Source organism: Rhamphochromis sp. 'chilingali' (assembly GCF_963969265.1).
Source record: "Rhamphochromis sp. 'chilingali' genome assembly, chromosome: 15".
NCBI classification, from domain to species: domain Eukaryota; kingdom Metazoa; phylum Chordata; class Actinopteri; order Cichliformes; family Cichlidae; genus Rhamphochromis; species Rhamphochromis sp. 'chilingali'.
Window position 1 is genome coordinate 14,357,404 of NC_137942.1, and position 23,511 is coordinate 14,380,914.

The following is a 23,511-nucleotide window of genomic DNA, read 5'->3' on the forward strand; positions in this document are numbered from 1 at the left end:
CGGTTTGTTTACATATTCCACTCTCCGTGTTCCACATGTTGCATTCGCAGATTCTCATTTTCACCGAACGATCGTCTCTTTCCGCCTGGTCTTGTGTCTCTGTGCTTCTGTAACATAAAGAACGAGCTGACATTTTTCTCACGAAGCAGCGATCAGCTCAACAGACCCTCAGTTTACCTGCATGCATCCTCCTCCTCATCAGTCAGCTGTTTAACACCTGCTGCTAATTCAAGAAACACGCCTACGTTACCTGGTGATAGTCACAGTTTAACTGGGCAGCCGGTGCTCGATATAAAGCAATGTCAGCGCATTTTTCTGCACAAGATAAGTAAATATAGTGTTTTCCCAGAGCGCAGAGCTGCTGGAGCTTGTTTCCTTACAGAGCACTTTATAGGCGAACCAGCTTCATCAGCGGCTGATGTCCAATCACCAGCACACAGCTTTCAAACCTCAGCTGAGTTTTAGCTCTCAGTGGTTAAACGCTGGACTTCATTCACTCAGGTTCTGTCTGTCGGGTCACGTTTACTTCGCTGTTTTATTTACAACTGAGCAAATCGGTTTGGCTGAGGTTAAAGTTACGTTTCATAACTGCATAGTTTCACAGACGTTTAATGGTTCACTGGCACATGTGTTAGACTGAACTATCATCTAAATATCATCTGTTTTTTAATAGTTATTCAACTGTATTCTAAGCACCAGCTGTCTGTTAGAATGTGATTTTTTTCTCTCTCTCTGTTGGCAGAGGTATAAAAATGCGCAGGAAAATCTGACATGCATGGCGAACTTCACCGACGATATTTAGGGAGGAATAAACACACATCAAACATAAATGAACCATTTGTCTGTCTCCATAATTGAGAGCATTTTCTCTTCTTATGTCAACACTCTCTCCCTCTTTTTTTTTTCTTTTTTTTTTCTTTTTTTTTTTGCTTTTTCGGTCATGTTATGTTTACCTGTCAAAGGCTTGTTACAAACTATGAAACACATCGTGCAGACTTCTGGATGTTAGAAGAAAACTAATACTGCTCATGAATGAGACTAAAGGCAGGAAGGTGTCCTTTAAAACTAAACATGTTAATAGGACCTCCCTATTTATATCATAGTTTATGATATAGCACATGTATTTCAGTAATAGCCTACTGATTTCAGTGTAGTGGTGAACAGTCGCACAGCTCACGTAGGTGTTATCTGTGATACTCCTTAACTATAATTTATCCAAGTTAACTTCAGTTAACCATTCAGACAGTTCTTTTGCAATGAAAAACATAAACACCCATGCTGCCGGGAGGTTTCCTCAGTGCCAGCTGTTAACATTATAGCTGCTTATGCAGTAACCATGGTAACCACGGACTCTGAGCGGCTGGATCGACGGAGGTCAGACAACAATTTTACATGTATGATCTTAAAACAGGACACAGCCACTATACAGTGGGGCAAAAAAGTATTTAGTCAGCCACCGATTGTGCAAGTTCCCCCACTTAAAATGATGACAGAGGTCAGTAATTTGCACCAGAGGTACACTTCAACTGTGAGAGACAGAATGTGAAAAAAAAAAAATCCATGAATCCACATGGTAGGATTTGTAAAGAATTTATTCGTAAATCAGGGTGGAAAACAAGTATTTGGTCAATAACAAAAATACAACTCAATACTTTGTAACATAACCTTTGTTGGCAATAACAGAGGTCAAACGTTTACTATAGGTCTTTACCAGGTTTGCACACACAGTAGCTGGTATTTTGGCCCATTCCTCCATGCAGATCTTCTCGAGAGCAGTGATGTTTTGGGGCTGTCGCCGAGCAACACGGACTTTCAACTCCCGCCACAGATTTTCTATGGGGTTGAGGTCTGGAGACTGGCTAGGCCACTCCAGGACTTTCAAATGCTTCTTACGGAGCCACTCCTTTGTTGCCCGGGCGGTGTGTTTTGGATCATTGTCATGTTGGAAGACCCAGCCTCGTTTCATCTTCAAAGTTCTCACTGATGGAAGGAGGTTTTGGCTCAAAATCTCACGATACATGGCCCCATTCATTCTGTCCTTAACACGGATCAGTCGTCCTGTCCCCTTGGCAGAAAAACAGCCCCATAGCATGATGTTTCCACCCCCATGCTTCACAGTAGGTATGGTGTTCTTGGGATGCAACTCAGTATTCTTCTTCCTCCAAACACGACGAGTTGAGTTTATACCAAAAAGTTCTACTTTGGTTTCATCTGACCACATGACATTCTCCCAATCCTCTGCTGTATCATCCATGTGCTCTCTGGCAAACTTCAGACGGGCCTGGACATGCACTGGCTTCAGCAGCGGAACACGTCTGGCACTGCGGGATTTGATTCCCTGCCGTTGTAGTGTGTTACTGATGGTGACCTTTGTTACTTTGGTCCCAGCTCTCTGCAGGTCATTCACCAGGTCCCCCCGTGTGGTTCTGGGATCTTTGCTCACCGTTCTCATGATCATTTTGACCCCACGGGATGAGATCTTGCGTGGAGCCCCAGATCGAGGGAGATTATCAGTGGTCTTGTATGTCTTCCATTTTCTGATGATTGCTCCCACAGTTGATTTTTTCACACCAAGCTGCTTGCCTATTGCAGATTCACTCTTCCCAGTCTGGTGCAGGTCTACAATACTTTTCCAGGTGTCCTACGAAAGCTCTTTGGTCTTGGCCATGGCGGAGTTTGGAGTCTGACTGTTTGAGGCTGTGGACAGGTGTCTTTTATACAGATGATGAGTTCAAACAGGTGCCATTCATACAGGTAACGAGTGGGGGACAGAAAAGCTTCTTACAGAAGACGTTACAGGTCTGTGAGAGCCAGAGATTTTCCTTGTTTGAGGTGACCAAATACTTATTTTCCACCCTGATTTACGAATAAATTCTTTACAAATCCTACCATGTGAATTCATGGATTTTTTTTTCACATTCTGTCTCTCACAGTTGAAGTGTACCTCTGGTGCAAATTACTGACCTCTGTCATCATTTTAAGTGGGGGAACTTGCACAATCGGTGGCTGACTAAATACTTTTTTGCCCCACTGTACGTGCTGGCCTCATATCAAATGTGAAGGCAGACTGAGTCTATGTTTGACGTTTGTTTATATCTAATCTTCCTTTTCAAACATTTAAACAGCAGCGAGTCTGCAGCTGAGGGAATACAAACTCAAATTGTCGGAACAGGTTTGCTCGTTTCTTGGATTCATTTGGTGATTTATTAAATGTATAACTGTTATTCTAATCTGCTGCTGAGTCTCTTACACTTTTCTTTATGCTGTATATTTTCATGTCTCTGGAATAGTTGGCAGTTAGATAGTCAGCTGGGAAACTCTGTGTTAACTCATGGAGCTGAGGATATCGTGGACATGCTGACCTCGCTCCGTGGTGTACAGGGCCGTTTACCCTCATGATTAATATTCACAATAAAAATATTAGCCGAACATCATGAAGTCTGTATGTGTTTCATAGTGTCGAACAACCTTTGTACAGTTAAAGCCAGCAGTTACTACATGACGGAAACACCAACGTTATCTCTTTTATGTGTTTATACACAGGTCACGCTGATTACTGAACAAAAACCCAAAGATCAGATGTTAAACAGATTTATTTGCTCTCTCTCCTCCTTAAACATGTTTTTAATGTTAGTTATAATTCAGAATTGGCGACTGAAACACGTAGGACACATAAGAACATCAGGAAATAAAACACCGATAAATATAACCTCAGTAAAAGAAGTCAGCGGGGGTTACTACAGCTGTGTACCGGGGCCTGCGCTTTGTCGGTGGGATTGCTTACGAGGCGAGCGGGTGTATCCCACGCTTTGCCGTGAGACTGGGCAGACATCTCCGAAATCATCGAAACACTTTTGCAAAGAGGCTGTATCTTGACAAACCGACCAGACACATGAAGATTAAACCACTGCATTCTCGGCTAAAAAAATATTAAAACGGTATTTGGTGACACACAAAAGGGTTTTTCAAAGTTCAGTTCTGTTAGCTTCCACATGCCGGTTGTTGTGTGCTAGAAACAATGGCCACCAGGCCAAAGCAATGGTTTTGACTCGATCAGCGTTAACCCCGCCCCCTGAGTTTGATGGGTGAGGCTGACAGATAAAATTATTTCAAGATGAGAGCCAGGCGTCAGGACTGCCAAAATGAAATAAATAAATATATCATTAAATAATTAATTAAATGTGTCAATAATTAATTAAATGTGTCAATAATTAATTAAAATGTGAAATACATAAATAATTAATTAAATGTGTCAATAATTAATTAACTATTTATTTAATTAATTAATTCCAATTTTAATTAATTATTGCCACATTTAATTAATTATTTAATGGTGTATTTAATTAATTCATTATGGCAGTCCTGGCGTTCCATACACACTAACGCAGGTGACGTTACAGACTAGACCAAACTCACCAGTCACACTGTGAGTTATTATCAATCCATAGATCGCAAGGAAATTAATGGCACTCTTATTTGGATAAGCAAATCTTCTACCCTGTTTAACACAGCATCTACAAATAAATAGCTGGTAGAAGAAAAACTGTTCTAAAAATAGAATGATTTGGGGTTTTTTAACCACTTATTAACAAAATTGCAAATAGAGAAGAGGAAAAACTTAAACTTAACTTGGTGAAGCTTAAAACAGCGCAGATAATGTATAAAGTCAGAAATAAATTGCTTCCCAAAGAAATCTGTAAATTGTTCATAGAAAGAGAAGGTGGGTATAACTTAAGAGGGAAATGGAATTTAAAAATACAAAGTGCTAGAACAACTTTAAGAACTATGTCAATCTCAATTGCAGGAGTTAAATTATGGAACAGTCTAACAGAAGAAATAAAAGACAGTCAAAACATAAAACAGTTTAAAGTAAAATATAAAAACCTAATTTTAAATAAGTATAAGAATGAAGAAAACGGGGTTAACCCAGGACGGTAATGTTGCTGGTAATGGTGTTGCGGTTCTTTTTTGGTTGTTTTTTTGTTTTGTTTTGGTTTGTTGTTTTTCCATAACTTGTGTATCTGCAAATATACACATTCTGTATTTTTCATATGAAAGAAACTATACTGTGGTGGGGCTTGCTAATTTCTTGTTTTTGATTTATGTATGTTATGTTTTGTTTTACTTCATATGTTTATATGTTTCATATGTTGTTTGTTTAATTTAAGACAAAAAAAAAATTAAATGAATGAGAGGTAAAACTTGAGGGGGTAGGGACAAATAAGTAAATACTTCAGCCTACTCCTTTTCAAACAAATAATGGAATGATATTTTGTAATGATTGTGAAGGCACATGTTTGAAATGTTTGAAATAAAAATGAACTGAACTGAACTGAAAAACCTGTTCAAAAGAAAGTATAGGGTACCAAACTGTAAGTTAAATAGGTGTAAATTTTCTCCAGCGGTATTATCAAGCAAATGTTTCAATGGCAATAGGTAAAGTGTGTGTGTGTGTGTGTGTGTGTGTGTGTGTGTGTGTGTGTGTGTGTGTGTGTGTGTGTGTGTGTACGTGTTCCTGTCTAGCTATCTTTGTGAGGACCGAAATCTGCATTCTACTATACTTGTGAGAACCAACAATCACTTGTGAGGACACACTCACCGGTCCTCACAAGTTTGAAGCCCTTTTTGTTTCTCAAAAAGGCTAGGGAAACTATTATGTAAATGAAGATCCTCACTAAGATAGCTGAACGGGCTTGCGTGTGTGTGTGTGTGTTATCTTATGTGATGTGTTTTCAACATTTGTCCAAGATAAATTCAGAGACAGTAAAGGGTAATCTAAAAAAAAGAAGAAATGGAATGCACTTGTTTTGTCCGGATGTACTCATTTTAATGATTCATAGATTCAAAAGGGTGACAGGAAAGAAAACAACACAAAGAACACTCACAAGTGCTCTAATTGTATACCATGTCCCTTTTCAACATTAGAAATTTGCTCTCTGCCTTTTCTTTATTTCAGCAGAGAATAAAAACTGGCTGGACTGAACGGTGTCGTGAGGAATTTTAATACCAGAAGTTTCACTTTATTTATTTATTTCAAGAGAATTCAACACCAACTCGACGTTTGTCTGGAATGATCTGCAAATGTAAAAGACGCATTTGTAAGTTTAGCCAAATCAATTTTTATCTTCATTTTGGCCTAATATCAGATATTTTATCTGATATTTTATACATTAAATTCTAGTTTGATGCCAAGAATTTGTAATTTTATTTTCCTGAAACATAGTTATTAATAGCCATTTACAAAATCATAATTCAAAAGTAGATTAAACACACTTTTTTCCATCTTTAATACTTTAATCATTTATGTGAATGTGTTTGGAATTTTTTCTTAACAATATTATTTTTAAACACAAAATACCCAAAGTGACGAAAATTAAAAGCCATTAGAAGAGTTACTTTGTCCAAATGTATTTACAGTATCCAATTAACACGATAGAGCTCTTTTTTATAAAGATTAAACCCAGAACAATATAAAATTATTCCATAACAGTCCATGGAAATAGAAAATATAGTACAACATGTATAGTACAACAACTCCAGGAACTCACTCTGCAGGTGGGGGAGATATAGGAGAGGTGGAGGACGAACTCAGCCTGGGTATCTATTGTTTTGTGTAGTCTGGAAGATGAGTGGATGACGGGGTGGGTGCAGTTTTCTCTGTGGTGGGGTTGGGTGGTGGGGCCGGGTGGCACTGCTGAACTGGGCCCCGGTCCGGATGGGCCTGGGCCCCCTTGCCCTGGTGGGTTGAAGAGTATGGGGGTGCCTACTGGTGTCAGCGAGGGAGCTGGCCCCTCCCTTCCTTCCCTCCCTATCTCCAGCTGCCTCCCTGAAGGAGGAGTTGGCCGTCTGATTGGGATCTGGAATGTGGGGCCTCCCTGCTGCTGCAGAGTCGGGGCGGTCTGCTTCTCTCCACCCCAGGGAGGAGGGTAACACTACTTGGGTTTGGGTGCAGTTTCCCCCTCCAGGGGCAAGGGTACCTAGACCTGGGGCTTAGAGTACGCTTGGGGAGTGTGATTGTGTGTACAGTGTCTCTCTATGTCTGTCTCCACGTTGGGTGAGTGCTGAGTAATTGCATATGAGAGCATGAGGGTGGGAATGGATGTTTGTATCTGTGTGTGCCTGTTTGTCTGTGTCTATATGTCAGGTTGGGTATCAGACGCCACCTCTCTAGGGACATCTCAGGCCCTCCAAGGTATGGAGGCCTATCTCCCCCCACCACTTCCCCTGCCAGTGGCAGGCGCCCTCAGACATCGGTGCGTTGGTGGGTTTTGTGTCTGGGGATGGGCGTCCAGGTACACACCGGCTCACTCCTGGTGGCTGCTTGTCGGGTCCTGGAGCCAAAGGTGAATCAAATAGACCAATACAGCAAGGCTGGGATGGTCCATTTGGTAAAGTAAATCTGTTGGGCATCTTTCTTTGCCTTTAGACAATAATTCTGATGGCAAAAGAACCAAACGGCACAGGCGGGGGGGGGATTTTATTGTCAAGTAGTGAAACTGCAGCAGTTAATCTGTTCAATAAAGTTTCCCTGGAAGCTCAAATCTTGGCTGGTTTAATAAGGAAAGAGAGCTAGCCAGCCACTGTGCTCATTACACACAGACAGAGGAAAGTTCAGTTTCTTCTTTTCCAAACCAAAATAATACATCAGTCTGAAAATTGTTGTTTACATGTGCAAAAGAATCAGCTAAATGGAGATGCCAGTCTATGTTAAACCAAATCTGATCAGGTTTAAATATTACAACTTTTGAATTCACAGTAAACAGAATTGAATTGATTTGAAATGTTCTCATATTATGAGATGCTTTGTCTTTCTGTAACATGGTGTGGCATTTTATATATTTTTGGTATTTCTTAAGGAACAGTTTCTTTCTGATTTAATAGATATTAATAGAAAATAGAAAAACAGCAAATTCATGCAAAAAATGAGACCAGTTTTCCCATCTCTAAAGAACACCACTCATTCCTGTTAATACAGTTTTATTAGCCTTCATGTGAAGGACTGAAATACATTCATATCCTTTTATCTCACAACATCTGCTTTTGCTCAACAATCCAGGCGTTAAGGATCATGACATCTGCTAGTGGTGGCTGAAAAATGATCCTTCTGCTTGCCGCAGGCATCCACTTTAACCTCCTAGGACCTGGCGTCCACATATGTGGACATCACATTTTGGGTTATTTAGACCAAAATTGAGTATTTTGGTCTACAAGCGCCTGATATCCACTTACGAGGACATTATACTGCTACTGTTCTATCGAAATTTTAAATGAATATCCTCATATGTGGCTCTCATTTTTCTTAGAAACAAAAATTAGGTAAAAAAAAAAATATATATATATATATGGTAATTCTTTGTTTTTACATTCATCGGGTTCCAATATGAGCAAATATCAAAGAGAAATTAAAAATGCATGCGATGGAAGAGTTTGGGTCTTAGGAGAAGCCCTGCTTAAGCCCTCTCTCACTGGCGACTGACAGCACACAGCTTATGGGATGAAGGAGGGGTGGTGAATCCCACAGCTGGTGTGAGATCCAGTTCATCCTCTGTAATTCCAGGTGTAGGAGTGAAGCAAAAGCGCTGAACAAGGGAGGTGAAGAAGAGGAAGAGCTCCATCTTAGCCAGACCTTCTCCAAGACACATCCTGTAACCTGCAAATGCAAAGAGTTTACGCTTATTTAAACAAGTCATGTCTGTGCAAGTGCAAATTTTCTTAACAAAAGCCTGATAAAGTTGTCATACCTGCAGAAAAGGGCATGAAGGCATCTCTCCTGACAAATTTACCTTCCTTATCCAGGAAATGAGAAGGGTTAAAAGTGTGTGGGCTCTCCCATTCACTCTCATCATACAGGACAGAAGTAAGAAGGGGAAATACAATAGTTCCCTGTAGGCAAAAGAGCACATTTATCATAGATGTGCGATTCAAGTTATCAGAGGTGAATCAAAATGTCAAATAAAGGGTATTTTTTGTGGATGAGCAGTTGACCTTTTTGATAAAGTATCCCTGGAAGGTGACATCTCGGCTAGTTTGGTGAGGAAGACATACAGGTAGAATATTAGCCAGTCTCTGGATCTCGTGAATGACTGCATCAGTGTACGGCAGGTTTTTCCTATCATCAGCACTGACTTTTCGGCTTCCCACTACATGTCTCAGCTCCTCATGGACCTGCTCTGTAGACACAAAATAAATAGAAAGGTTTTGTCTGCATTCATTTTACCACATTTTACCACATTTTACCTCGCTTCCCTCCCTCCCTCCCTCCCTCGCTTCCCCCCCTTCCTGACACCATGACACCCCCCTCCTCCAATCCCTCTCTCAGCAGCAAGACATCTCCCCCCCTCCCCTCCTCCCAAACACCTCCCAGTGTCACAGTGGATCAGGTCAGGAGGCAACTGAGGAAGCTTCGCCCCAGAAAGGCAGCAGGCCCAGACAAGGTGTGTCCTAGGATGCTTAAGGCGTGTGCTGCTGAACTTGGGGAGCCGCTACAACGAGTCTTCAACCTCAGTCTGCGACTGGGGAGAGTGCCCGCCCTATGGAAGACATCCTGCATCGTCCCGGTCCCCAAAAGGAACCGGCCCAATGAGCTGAATGACTTCCGACCGGTGGCACTGACGTCACATCTTATGAAGACTCTAGAGCGGCTCTTCCTCAACCTCCTCCGACCACAGGTACAACATGCCCAGGACCCACTACAGTTTGCATACAAGGCGGGTGTCGGAGTGGAGGATGCCATCCTGTACCTCCTACACAGAGCCCACTCACACCTGGATGGGGGAAAAGGCACGGTCAGGATCCTGTTTCTTGACTTTTCCAGTGCCTTTAATACCATCCGGCCCTGTATGCTTCAGGAAAAACTGAACAGGATGGAGGTGGACCCCTGCCTGGTGGCTTGGATCTCCGACTACCTCACCGACAGACCACAGTACGTCAGGCTGAAGGACATCACGTCTGACACTGTGGTCAGCAGCACAGGAGCACCACAGGGAACTGTGCTGTCCCCTCTTCTCTTCACCCTGTACACCTCTGACTTCTGCTACAACTCTGAATTATGCCACATTCAGAAGTTTGCAGATGACACGGCCATCATGGGGTGTATCTGGGATGATCAGGAAGAGGAGTACAGAAGTCTGGTGAGGAACTTTGTCGCATGGAGTCACACAAACCACCTGCAACTCAACACCTCAAAGACTAAGGAACTGGTTGTGGACTTCGGGAGGTCCAGAGAAGGTCCACTGCCGGTTCAGATAGAGGGGGAGGAGGTGGAGGTGGTCAACAAGTACAAGTACCTCGGGCTGTGGGTGGACAATAAACTGGACTGGTCATGCAACACAGAGCACCTGTATAAAAAAGCCCAAAGCCGACTGTACTTCCTCAGGAGGCTGAGGTCTTTTAACATCTGCAGGAAGCTCCTGAGGATGTTTTACCAGTCAGTGGTTGCTGGAGTACTTTTCTATGCTGTGGTGTGCTGGGGGAGCAGCACAGCAAAGAGGGACTCATCTAGGCTGGAGAAACTGATCAGGAAGGCTAGCTCTGTGGTCGGCATGAAGCTGGACACTCTGGTGACAGTGGCAGAGAAAAGGACATTAAAGAAACTGCTGGACATTATGAACAATGCTGGGCATCCTCTGCACACGGCCATAAACAATCAGAAGAGTCTGTTCAGTGACAGGTTGCTTCTCCCCAAGACAAGAACTAACAGACTGAAAAACTCCTTTGTCCCACACGCCATCAGACTGTTTAACTCCTCTCTGGAGGGGAGAGGGAGGGGAAACAGGAGGACAAAGGAGGGGGGAACAACTAAGCTGTAGTGCCTCTTCACCTCACTGTACAATACCTTGTGCAATACTTTTTGTAAATAGTCAACAGTGCAATAGACTCAATACTTGAAATGTGCAATTCACTTGTATTTTTATTTTTTATTCCTATTTATTCTATTTATCCCCTTTGTATATTTTATTTATATTTGTCTCTGTATTTATATGTGTGTGTGTGTGTGTATATATATATATATATATATATATATATATATATATATATATATATATATATATATAACAATTCTGTAACTGTAACTTCGGTCGTTGCTGTGCTTTTTTTGGAAGTCGAATTTCCCAGAGGAACCCACCCGAGGGATTAATAAAGTTCTATCTTATCTTATCTTATCTTACAATATTGCAGAGCAAAACCCAAAGATCAGACCATCCACTATGAACAAGTTATTGGTGGTAGTGGGGAGAAAGAACTCCCTTTTAACAGGAAGATACGGTGGCCCCTAGAGACAAAGCACGTACAAACTCCAAAACACATGCAAATTCCAAAACACATGCAAACTCCAAAACACTTGCAAACTAAAGAACACACGCAAACTCCAAAACACGTACAAACTCCAAAACACTTGCAAAATCCAAAACACTTGCAAAACCCAAAACACGTACAAACTCCAAAACACTTGCAAAACCCAAAACACTTGCAAACTAAAAAACACATGCAAATTCCAAAACACGTACAAATTCCAAAACACATGCAAATTCCAAAACACTTGCAAACTAAAAAACACATGCAAATTCCAAAACACGTACAAACTCCAAAACACTTGCAAACTAAAAAACACATGCAAATTCCAAAACACTTGCAAACTAAAAAACACATGCAAATTCCAAAACACGTACAAAATCCAAAACACTTGCAAACTAAAAAACACATGCAAATTCCAAAACACGTACAAACTCCAAAACACGTACAAACTCCAAAACACTTGCAAAATCCAAAACACGTACAAATTCCAAAACACTTGCAAACTCAAAAACACATGCAAATTCCAAAACACAACGGAAGTGCTCCAGGACGCTAGGGGCAGTGTTGAGCTCGATTTGCAAAATAAACGGCAAGTTTGTCTGTATGGGACGGTCTAGTCTCCGTCGCGCTTCCCAGGTTGCCTAGCAACCGTGATACTAACCGCTGGAAACGTGTCATACAACTTGGTTTGACAGAAATGAGGGAGAACATATTTTGTTCATTTGTTTGTTTGTTTCTACATGAGCTTTGTGTGATTTGATAAGTATCTGAGGCTGAGACCACAGGACAGTAAAACATGATTTTTGGGCTTCATTTCTGTACTGAACAGTCATTTCAAGATTAATTAGTAAATAAGAATTAGCTGACGTTGTTCATGAGACTAAAGTCATATCACTTTGGTAATGTAAATATAATATGGCCAATATTCTAGTTATTATATTAATCATTATTAGCTATTACAGCAGTGAACATGAACTCTGTGTCAAATACTGAGCTTCAGTACAGATTCAAGTTGCAGTTATTTATATGTCTTATCACCTTAAATCTTCACTCAAAGACAAGTATCTTTGACAGTGCATATATAGGTGTATCATATATAAGAGACAAATGTTGTTCCTTCATGCTGGCATTACTAAATTTGGCTCATTGCTTACATATATTTATAAAAAGAAAATGTACAAGCTGTGATAACTGTTTCTGATAAAATGAAGAGTAGACTGATATATGAAATATTCCTTTATTGGGTGAGAAAATCAGACCATGTCATAACTGCTTTAAGTCATACAGAATAGATATCAGAGCCTTAAACAGGCTGGCTTCTGCTAAATGGGTCAAACTGGGCAGAAAGTAAACAAACACATAACATCCTTGTAAAATATGATGTAACACTATAGATCAACTTAGCTCAGAATATATAAAGCATATAAACAATTACAGCAATATGATACCTAATAAGACTGATTCAGGACAGACAATTAGTTATTTTAAACTTTTCTAGCAGTCCTTCACAAACAGGGAACAGTCTGTCTCTTCTCTCCATCTGTCAGCTGCTGCTGGCTCTTCCTCCTCCTCTTCCTCACACACTGTTGAGTTTGTCCTGGTGGATCATCAGGGGTGCAAAGCCTCACAGATGATGTGCAGCAGTGGGTCCCTCAGTCTGTCCTCACTCTGGACACTTGCAGTCGTCACACATGGAAATCAAATGTGTGATAAGCTGCAGGATTCAAACACAAGTGTGACTTATAAACACATGTTCATATTTTTATTACACAATCAGAGAGAAAGAAACAGAGAGAGTGCAGGACAGACAGACAGGTGACAGTCTCAGGTGTATACACTGCTACAAAACAGCACAAAAGAAGGAGGATTTAGTGTTTGTGTTATTACGAAACAAGAGGAGTTCCCAGATGGTACAGTGGACACACATGTGTGACTCCTGTGATTAAAGCATCTTTCTTTCAGCTTAACGAGTGAACCGTCAGCTCGTTCAAACACACGTTAAAGTCCGTTTGGCTCAACACCACCGAACAGAGGCAGCAATATAACATAGCTAACATTAACAGTGCAGTGAATCTTCCTTGTGCTGTGATATTCAGGACTGCAAACCGAGCAGCATCACTGACTTTCAGCTTGTTGTGTTTGTGGATATATGACTGACTTTAATTATCCACAAAATCATCACAATCTCTGTAAGATTAAGGTCGACTATATATATTTTTTTAAAGTAAAGGCTTTAAAACCAAGTTAATTCTGAAAGTACAGACATGACTAATGTCACATAACTTTCCCGACATGTGGCCAACAATAATGGTTTAATGTTCTTCATTAAAAAAATATTTGCGCATAAATAAGTGACATAATATTCAGTACTTACTTCTGAAAGTTTACACTTCCTCCGCTCCGCTTCCACCGTTTTTTTTCGGCAAAATTATCCACACCACCACCGCACTATGAAGTCTGGGATATGTTGGGCCATGAAGGCTACACCGACCCATCCTTAAAATTCAGGGAAATTATGGACGCATTTGAGGGCCGCATTTCGAGCAGCCTTTGAATTGGGAAAGCCTTCTCTTGTCGCTGTGACGTAATCGGCCTTAAAATGCGGCCTTTAAGGCTGCAAACCCCAAATCCGGTCATTGGTACTTCCTGGCTTGTGTAGTTACTAGGTAACAAAAGCTCAACACTGCCCCTAGCGTCCTGGAGCACTTCCGTTGTGTTTTGGAATTTGCATGTGTTTTTGAGTTTGCAAGTGTTTTGGAATTTGTACGTGTTTTGGAATTTGCAAGTGTTTTGGAATTTGTACGTGTTTTGGAATTTGCATGTGTTTTTTAGTTTGCAAGTGTTTTGGATTTTGCAAGTGTTTTGGAAGTTGTACGTGTTTTGGATTTTGCAAGTGTTTTGGAATTTGTACGTGTTTTGGATTTTGCAAGTGTTTTGGAATTTGTACGTGTTTTGGAATTTGCATGTGTTTTTTAGTTTGCAAGTGTTTTGGATTTTGCAAGTGTTTTGGAAGTTGTACGTGTTTTGGATTTTGCAAGTGTTTTGGAATTTGTACGTTTTGGATTTTGCAAGTGTTTTGGAATTTGTACGTGTTTTGGAATTTGCATGTGTTTTTTAGTTTGCAAGTGTTTTGGATTTTGCAAGTGTTTTGGAATTTGTACGTGTTTTGGATTTTGCAAGTGTTTTGGAATTTGTACGTGTTTTGGATTTTGCAAGTGTTTTGGAATTTGTACGTGTTTTGGAATTTGCATGTGTTTTTTAGTTTGCAAGTGTTTTGGATTTTGCAAGTGTTTTGGAATTTGTACGTGTTTTGGAATTTGTACGTGTTTTGGAATTTGCATGTGTTTTTTAGTTTGCAAGTGTTTTTTAGTTTGCAAGTGTTTTGGATTTTGCAAGTGTTTTGGAGTTTGCATGTGTTTTGGAATTTGCAAGTGTTTTGGAGTTTGCAAGTGTTTTGGAGTTTGTACGTGCTTTGTCTCTAGGGGCCACCGTAGGGGTAGGAAGAGGTCTCTAGGAGACACAAGCTCAGAGTGGGACAGTCAAATTCTCCATCATGAGTACAAACAGAGTTCAGGAGCAGACTGCCCTATTACAGTGGCTTGCAAAAGTATTTGGCCCCCTTGAACTTTTCCACATTTTGTCACATTACAGCCACAAACATGAATCAATTTTATTGGAATTCCACGTGAAAGACCAATACAAAGTGGTGTACACGTGAGACGTAGAACAAAAATCATACATGATTCCAAACATTTTTTACAAATAAATAACTGAAAAGTGGGGTGTGCGTAATTATTCAGCTCCCTGAATCAATACTTTGTAGAACCACCTTTTGCTGCAATTACAGCTGCCAGTCTTTTAGGATATGTCTCTACCAGCTTTGCACATCTACAGACTGAAATCTTTGCCCATTCTTCTTTGCAAAACAGCTCCAGCTCAGTCAGATTAGATGGACAGCGTTTGTGAACAGCAGTTTTCAGATCTTGCCACAGATTCTCGATTGGATTTAGATCTGGACTTTGACTGGGCCATTCTAACACATGGATATGTTTTGTTTTAAACCATTCCATTGTTGCCCTGGCTTTATGTTTAGGGTCGTTGTCCTGCTGGACGGTGAACCTTCGCCCCAGTCTCAAGTCTTTTGCAGACTCCAAGAGGTTTTCTTCCAAGATTGCCCTGTATTTGGCTACATCCATCTTCCCATCAACTCTGACCAGCTTCCCTGTCCCTGCTGAAGAGAAGCACCCCCAGAGCATGATGCTGCCACCACCATATTTGACAGTGGGGATGGTGTGTTCAGAGAGATGTGCAGTGTTAGTTTTCCGGCACACATAGCGTTTTGCATTTTGGCCAAAAAGTTCCATTTTGGTCTCATCTGACCAGAGCACCTTCTTCCACATGTTTGCTGTGTCCCCCACATGAGATCTGAGCTGTAGATCTCTGCAGCTCGTCCAGAGTCACCATGTGCCTCTTGGCTGCATTTCTGATCAGCGCTCTCCTTGTTCGGCTTGTGAGTTTAGGTGGACAGCCTTGTCTTGGTAGGTTTGCAGTTGTGCCATACTCCTTCCATTTCTGAATGATCACTTGAACAGTGCTCCATGGGATGTTCAAGGCTTGGGAAATCTTTTTGTAGCCTAAGCCTGCTTTAAATTTCTCAGTAACTTTATCCCTTCATGGTGTTGTTGCTCCCAATATTCTCTTAGACAACCTCTGAGGCCGTCACAGAGCAGCTGTATTTGTACTGACATTAGATTACATGTGTGATTTTCGTTCCACTTCTCACGTGTACACCACTTTGTGTTGGTCTTTCATGTGGAATTCCACTAAAATTGATTCATGTTTGTGGCTGTAATGTGACAAAATGTGGGAAAGTTCAAGGGGTCCGAAAACTTTTGCAAGCCACTGTATGTGCTTTACCTGTTTCTTTACCTCCACCCACTCCTGAACACGCCTGAAGAAATCAAGCATCTGTGAGGCACTTTGCAATCTGCTGACAACTATCCAAGCTGGGACCTGACTTTCAATTTTCACCTGAGTGCGGTCTAACCGCAGTAGCAATCTCCTCATCGTCTCTGTAAAAAACTCTCATTTTCTCTTCACAAAGATTTCTAACTCATATTTCCTCTGTTAAGGACGTCCCAGTGGAGTGTACGGGAGAGAGTTTTGTGTGGCTGAAGAGGAGGAATTTGTTTCAGCTCTGGAAGTTTGGAATCACCTCCCTTGTTGGACTTTGTAAATAAGAGACTCTTGAACTGTGAATGGCTAAAACACTTTGTAAATACCACAATTCACCGTCACTGTAAATGAAATCACTTAACTTGCACAAGTTCTGCGTTTGAGTGCGGCCCAACACATTATGATAGTCCCAATATAGAAAAACCGGGTGGTTTTTTTCCCCCCACTAAGAAGAATTTAAATTTGAAATCAGGATCTGTAAAGGCTGAAAAAGACTCAAGAGCTGTATGTTTGTCAAAGCAGGCTCCAATAAACATTTACTGAAAGTTTAACAAAAGATTTCATATCAGAAATGTATTATCTTTTTACAACCTCTTAACTGAAGAGTTTATACTATAAGGTAAATGCATAGAACAAAGACTGAAGAAACTGAAATACTGCCAGAGGAATGGAAATCAGTGGATACTTACTGCTAACCCCAGCTCCTTTTTCTCTCATTGCCAGATTGTTGACTTCTCAGTGCTCAGGCCACTTAGGTTTTCCAGGTAAGTAAGCTAAAAGGCTAGCAACCAACCTCATTCTTAAGGACACCTGCCTGTTCCACTCTCACACTGTTGGAAGCTTAAGTTTTAGCTCTAGGAAACCCTAACCCTCCACCTACTGGAAAGGAAATGAAGTTCTAGAAAATTATCCATAGTTTTTGAGTGGTGTGTTTGGTCCTGTTGTTGAGTTCCTTGTTGTACTTACCTGAGCTGAACATTAAACTTTAACCAACACTATCCTGCCATTAAGTCTGTGTAGTATGGAAACCATAAGACAAAGAGCTGTGGCTAAACCAAAACTCCTGCATGCATGAAATACCTTGATGAAATGTATTTTTTTGCCTTTGTCGATATCTATTTAGAAAATATTCAGTTTTCTAATGGCTGAGGGGCTTTATGAAAACAGAAATAAAATTTCTGGAGGAGAGTTCTGCCTCCTTACCCTGTATGTGTGGATATTTAGCCATTAACAGCAAACCCCATCTCAGTGTGGCTGCTGTGGTGTCAGTACCAGCAACAAACAGGTCAATCACTGTGAATATCAAGTTCTCCTCACTGTAGTGAGAGTCGTCAATACCAAATTCCTAAAAAAAGAAAAAGAAAAGGTATAATAACAAAACTAAAACACTGTTTTGAACACTGAGCCACTTTTTAAAATGTTAGAAAAGACAAAACATGCCGTCTTACTTCCTCTTTATGCTTCCAAATCAAAAAACAGTCCACAAACCCTTGGCACATGTCAGGGTCCAGTGTCTCTTTCAGGTACGTAATTAAATACTTTACATCTCTGATGGTCGTCTCAACATTTTTTAACACCACCTGATGGTTTTTAATCCATCTGAACAGCCGGGGAAACATGTTATGAAGCTGTAAAATTAAACAGTAACAAAGTAAAGATTCAAGTAATACTTTCATTTTTACAGAAGCACCATCGTTATGCATTGTTTTACGTATACATTTGGTATTTTCCATATCTTTGTGACCACTTTATGCTTTCAATCACTATTTTAGATTTTGCCTTCCCATCATGAAATGTGAATATTTTTTGTTTGGCTCAATGGACAACAGTAAAACAGTAAAAAACTGATATACAGACAGAGTCTGCTTCAACATAAAATCAGATTTTTACCATTCAGTTTATGCCACACAGGTAACAATAGTCACTGTTAACATTTTATGTCATTCTTTTTTTTTTAAAAGAGAGTAAAAAAAAGGGGGGGGATGAAAACGCAAACCTGGACTGATGCAGAACCTGTGACACATGTGGCATGATTGGCTCGCTTCACCATTTTTGTGAATATCGGTTCATTGTAATCAAATCTACATCCGTACACAACGGAAAAGATAATATTGGCTGTTGCATAATTTATTGGAAGTGCTGTATCAAATGGTTCTCCTGTAACCCAACATGTGGACAAGATTAAGACATTAATAATTAATTCTAATAGCATTAAAACAAACCTCAGCAAAATTAAATTGGTCTTTGTTTTAACACTGCGTATACATGCTATCTCCATACCTTTATGCTCTTCGATCACTTGAATGAGATAGCTACACTCTGCCAAGATTTTATGAGAAAGTCTTTTGCCGAAGTCTTTGAGGGTGGTGAGGGCAAAATATCTCAGCTCTTTCCATGATTCTCCATTTGCAAACAAAATCCCTACAAGACATAAAATTTTACAACAGGAGGTTGTGCCACATTGAGTCGTCAATGTAAAATATACATAAAAGATAATTACAAAATAAATATATAACGCTTCAAACCACCTCAACCAACCACTGATTCTGAGTTGGATAAGCAAGGGAAAGTGACTTTAGCTGGTAATATAACATGCTAATGTGTGTTAAATGTAAAATCCACAAAGTAAAACATTGATAAAGGGATTTGCTGTTGAGCGATCTGTCAGGTCAGTGAGAGTGAAGGGGGCTGTTGCTCAATCTGATCTTAACCAAGCAAAACAGCAAAGATCAGAGCAAAAAAATAAAATAAAATCAGCATTTCTTCAAAAAGAAAATCATCTGTTTTTAAGGTTTTCAACCGTAATTCTATGGGTCTTTAATTTTTTATTTCAGAGTCATTTTATCACTTTTGATCTGGCGTTTCCATCTGTGTCATTGGTGAAATGTTATTATAAAGCCAACTATCAACTGAACTCAAAGTACAACACAATGTTGTCACAAACAGCAGAACTTACTCTCATGGCAGACATCGAGAACAAAGGAATATGCACCACTAAACCTTTAAAATATTATTTTGAAATATTATTTTTCTGATTGAAAAGAAACCTGGACTTCAAGATATTGGTCAGCTGTTGCAAAACATGAGGAAACATGCTGTTAATTGTGTAGCCTGTTTCGATCATGTTTTCTTATATCTCTAGTGATCACAAATAACAAAACCTGCAATTTCCCTGGGCTAACACAGATTTATGAACATGAAATTAAACTTAATAAACCACAATATAAAAGAATCAAACCATGACCTCGGTTTATATCATTAAGTATCGGGGAGATGTTGCGCTCTCCAAACTCCTCTGCATAGTTGACCAGTGCCTCTCTGACTGTCTCATATCCAGCCAGGACCACGACTTTGTTGGTTCCAAAGTAAAGAGTAAATACAGAGCCATATTCCTTTGAAAGCTGGAAGAATCATTCAAAATAATAATAATTAAATAGCATGTTACGTTCCCCTAACATTTCACAGGAGACCCTGCTAGGGCCATAACATAGCATTAGGTATTGTAATATGTTTAAACTGGCTTCTTTTGATTCAGATCTTGAGAAGAGTTATTTTACCTCACACAGAGTTTTGTGGGGTCTCTTGGGATCTAATTGCAACAGGTTACCAAGCAGGGGCAGAGGTCTCGGTCCTGGGGCTTCATTTCTTTTTCCTTAGAGATGAAAATGATAGAAACAAGCTAAAGTACAAGCAGGAGAACAACGGCTGCCAGCATTGTGGTGGGACTGAACAAAATGAAAAAGATAAAATCCCCAAAATGTTCCATTTGCTCTGATGTTGATGGGGGGTGTTTAATGGATTTGCAAAAAGTAAACACTGCATAGAAAACAGCTTGCAGGTCTCTGTGACTCTGGCCATAAAGGTGCAGTGGGCGGCTTCAACCTTCCCTGTGATGCTCACCATGACCCATGGCTGAAATGCTGGTTCATTCAGTCTTTGAGAGTGCCTGAAACATACAAAGTTAATTTAAAGACAAGGACTTTAATGAGCCAAGGCTGACATAAATGTGTTTTATCTACTTTCTAATCCATTTATCATAAATGTAACAAAGTGTTTAGAAAGTTAGCACATACATGTAACTTTTCTTCTTTTTTATGCATCCATCTATAGAACGCTGCATGTTATATTCTAAATCTGCCTGTTCTCTTTCAGAAACCTGCCTGCAGAAAATGAACCTAAAGTATGTAATGCAAGGATGTAATCACTTTCAAGATGGAGAAAGCATAAAGTTTGACTTTAAGTGACAGTTATGGACACTTAATATGATAAGGAGATTTTGCAGGTCATTAATCAATGTATAAAACTACAATAAAATGTACTTTTAGTGACACAGGACACAAACATGGAAGCAAGATCTATAATTATGATTATTTATAATAATCATTGCACTAATAAATCATTGCAATTTCTTTAACCATAAAGAATAACTAAATCCATCAGGACAATATCACATCAATGCACTGAACTCACTATGTTATCCCTCTAACAGCCTCCACATGTTCTCACTGTAATTTCCCCCTCATGAATGAATTTATGCTGCACTAATTTGAATGTGTCCCTCCAGAGATTTATAATTGCGAAACCGGTTCACCTTGTACACACTGACTCCACAGACAAGGTACGAAAATATATCAGGCTACGTCAATAGCGGTAGGTCGTCAGGGTTTCTACTCCACGGCCGTATTTCATACGGTTCCACATTTCCAATGTACGCTATTTTCTGCAAGTACCGTCTCTTTGCATCCGGACGCAACCTGTCTCTGTACCGTCCCTTTTCTTTTAAACTGCTTTTAAGCATGTTTCTAGCAACCGTCCTTCCAGCACAGTGTGTTTGCTTTGATTGGTGACCCAGATATATGGCGCCGCGCTCCCACAATACATTGCGGCATTATGTCAACTCCAAAGCCCTACCGTTGAGTCCCTTCCAGTATTTCAGACAATCCCTTTCCGTCAAGAGCCACTTGTTAATTTGTTGCGGACTTGTGATTTGCACTTCCCAGCCACTGTAAGGAACACTATCAGACACTCTGATCGATGTCAATAAACATGTGCGCACTTAGTGCAGACTTCCCCAAGCTACAGTGGAAACTATCAAAAAGAAAAAGAGATCCTAATAGAACAAAGATTCATGTTCCAAGCCATCAAGTATTTCACTTGAGGAAACTTTTATCCTCTCCAAAATCACCTGGGTTATTTGGTGGATTCTTAAGAATTTGCTAAACAAAAGACTTGCCTTATAGAAAGGGGCCCATTTTAAGGCATACCGAGACACAAAGTCTGAAAGAATATGTATCCCCTGCAACTTTTAGAAGGAAAGACTAATCTTCTCCAAAATCATCCATATTCGGTGCTTCCCCCTCTTCTTTGTGCTTCCAAGAATGGGATCACAATTTCTTCACGACACCTTACTTATGTCTGTGAAGGTTCTCAGTCATCCAGGTCATCGTAGTCAAAGGAGCTTGCAAAGAAAAGCGTCTGGACTTCTTTAAGTTACTTGAAGACGTTTCACCTCTCATCCGAGAAGCTTCTTCAGTTCTAAGGTCAAATGGTGGAGAGTCTGAACTTACGTCTGAACAGACTTAACAATGTGGTGTATGCTGTACAGTGCAGCGAGGAATGCCCAGACCTCTACATTGGAGAGACCAAACAGCCACTTCACAAGCGCATGGCACAACACAGAAGAGCCACCTCCACAGGACAAGACTCAGCAGTCCATCTGCATCTTAAGGATAAAGGACACTCTTTCGAGGATGCCAATGTTCACATTTTGGACAGAGAGGACAGATGGTTTGAAAGAGGAGTGAAAGAAGCCATCTATGTCCACTGTGAGCGACCATCTTTGAACAGAGGCGGGGGTTTACGACACCAACTCTCTGCCATCTATAATCCAGTTTTGAGATCCCTTCCCAGACGCCTTAACGCCCACTCACATCCTGGGCCATCTGATCCCAGGAATTCGCATGATAAGGTGGGGCCAGGTTTCACAATGAACACACCCGAAACTCTGGCTGATTGGGACCCACGCCCAGTTCCACACCTTGGCTCAGGCGATTAGAGGATCATCAGGGGGTCCTTTTGTCCCTCTGTGGGGGGTCACTCCCACTAGGTTTATATCTGGGACTCTCCACCATTTGACCTTAGAACTGAAGAAGCTTCTCGGATGAGAGGTGAAACGTCTTCAAGTAACTTAAAGAAGTCCAGACGCTTTTCTTTGCAAGCTCCTTTGACGACGCCTTACTTACTTTAACCTCACTTTCACCATTGCACTTTAGTACAGAAAAAGAAACTTATTTTCTTTGTGGGTGTGTTTCGGTGCAAATGGGAAGGAGTTATAGTTCTTAGTTATAGTTTATAGGCTGTGATAAGTGCTGTTATGAATTTTCAATTAATTGTATTACAACCATCATATGACTCCCTGAGCAAGTGCTTTGGCAACAGTAGGAAGGAAAAACCCGCTTTTAACAGGAAGAACGACTAATGTGGTCAAGGATGTTACCTGGGTATTAACTACTAAACATAGACACAGCATAGGTAAATTTAAAAAAAGAAATTAAAAGGTTGCACCAATGGAAAAGGTAAAGCCTTTAAAAAATTACTGTCTAAAAAACAAAACAAAACAAATTCTAACTAAAGTCTGGTCAACCATAAATCTGACTGTTAATGGCTTGGACTGTGAGTGTTCATTATAGAGCTTAGTTTCCTCCAAAGGTTTGTTGCACTAAAATAGCTGGCTAAGCAGATTTAAATATTGAATAAATTAGAGTACAATGTAAGAATACCTATCTAAACCTGATCCAACATGCTGTATTTTTACATGCCATTTGTAGTATCTTCACTGTTTTGGTAAAAGTGTGTCTTCTTTATGTTCATGATGTGTTTCACTGCGTGCAAAAAGCAAACTGAAAAGCTAAAGACTTTCGTTTATTGCCATTTTAGATCCGTTATTGAAAATGCACAATTTCAAATGTATCTGCAGAAAACAACATTTTTCACAATTCTCCTGCAATTGAAAGAATAAACCTCTAACAAATTACTCTCTAAAAAATAACAGTGAAAAACAAAAATACTGATATGATCTGTTAATCATTCAAACAAAGTTCTGGTTGGTAATCAAAAATTTGAATGACTCCACTCATTCTGTCAATTATACTTTGATTTTACTTGTTAGAAGTGACTGGCATCGGTCGGCCTGCCCGTGATGTTGTGTTCTCGGAATTTCGAGGGTTAATCACCACCTGGGACGAGGGTTATTGGAGGACA

General features: G+C 40.3%; 1 pseudogene across 1 annotated transcript; it reads right to left on the reverse strand.

The window, feature by feature from the left end:
* Nucleotides 1-8,462: 8,462 nt before the first annotated feature.
* LOC308411149 (cytochrome P450 2K1-like) lies at nt 8,463-20,017 on the reverse strand (annotated as a pseudogene). The gene is made up of 9 exons: nt 19,809-20,017; nt 19,490-19,652; nt 18,532-18,672; nt 18,248-18,408; nt 17,700-17,879; nt 17,455-17,596; nt 8,986-9,170; nt 8,742-8,883; nt 8,463-8,650 (listed from the first exon to the last, which is right to left on the reverse strand). The product of its transcript is annotated as a cytochrome P450 2K1-like (transcript).
* Between the last annotated feature and the right edge of the window lie 3,494 nt (nt 20,018-23,511).